We start from the raw sequence: 1,227 nt of genomic DNA, 5'->3' as shown, positions 1-1,227 counted from the left end.
AGAGGAGAAAGGGGGGGGGGGGTGTCATGCTGAACACAGTGCCACCCTCATTTTTCCAGAATTTGCGAGTTCATGATACAACACTTTAACCCCTTCATGACCGAGCTTGCTTTCAGGTTCTGTTCATAAATGACGGACACGCTTGTTACATTGTTGCTGTGTGATTCTTCCGCGTCAGTCATATACTTTCTTACTAAATGCACCCGCACATATTATATATTGTTTTTTAGAGGACAGATAGGGCTATATCATTATATCACATATGTGTACCTAACGCCTCACTTAGTAAAATAAAATAAAAAAAATGAGGAAAAAACATAAAGAAAAACACTTTTTACACAAGTTTTGATTATTATTATTTTAGAAATTTCGTATAATAATTATAGTATAAAAAAATCTATTTATTAGGGATGCACCGATACCACTTTTTTAAGACCGAGTACAAAGTACCGATACTTTTTTTTTTTCAAGTACTCACCGATACCAATTACCGATACTTTTTCTTAAAGGGGCAGGTCACATTTTTTCTAAAGCAATACAAAATAATGATTTTAGGTCAGTTTCTTCATATTATGAAGAACATGGAATGAATATTTATCATGCCATTGGTAACTAAGGCTTGTATCCCCCTAGTGGGGGAAATAGATGAGCACATGTCCAGACTCCAGAACAGTGTATTGTATAGTGTGGCACAGCTGTATCCAATTCTGCATACCTGGCTTTATATTATAATTTTTTTTTGCACAGAAACTAAAATCTAAGAGAATTTTGCAGTAACCTTTTTACGTTTAATCCCGTTTATGTTGCTGGTATTGCTAACCCCCGATCCTGTTGTCTATTATGTCATTTTTTTTCTATAAATATTTTCTTGCACAGGTTTTTTCTTTTCATTCATCAAAACAATATTTAACAAATCATTAAGCTGATTATCCAAATGATCTACATAAGAAGGAAGGAATATTTTGCCTTTTCGAAGAACTCTTCCATATTGTGTACTCTGTTACTTTCCTGTCTGGTGTGGCGGTGAGTGTCACACGCTTTTTTTTAAGGTCCGAAATGTTACAGCAGATGCTGTAAATGGTTCGTTGTGGCATTAAAACATGTGGTGGCAGCTACTGTTTGTGTGCTTAAAGGGTTAGCTGTGGAGTTAACACCCTCCCTGATGATCACTTTTAGTCTGCTGGCACTTAGATGGTTGACCTGTGACCTGAAAAATCTCTGCACAGG

This window comes from Nanorana parkeri, unplaced genomic scaffold (genome assembly GCF_000935625.1).
Source record: "Nanorana parkeri isolate BGI_ZX_2015 unplaced genomic scaffold, ASM93562v1 scaffold2591, whole genome shotgun sequence".
NCBI classification, from domain to species: domain Eukaryota; kingdom Metazoa; phylum Chordata; class Amphibia; order Anura; family Dicroglossidae; genus Nanorana; species Nanorana parkeri.
This window is presented reverse-complemented; position numbering follows the sequence as displayed.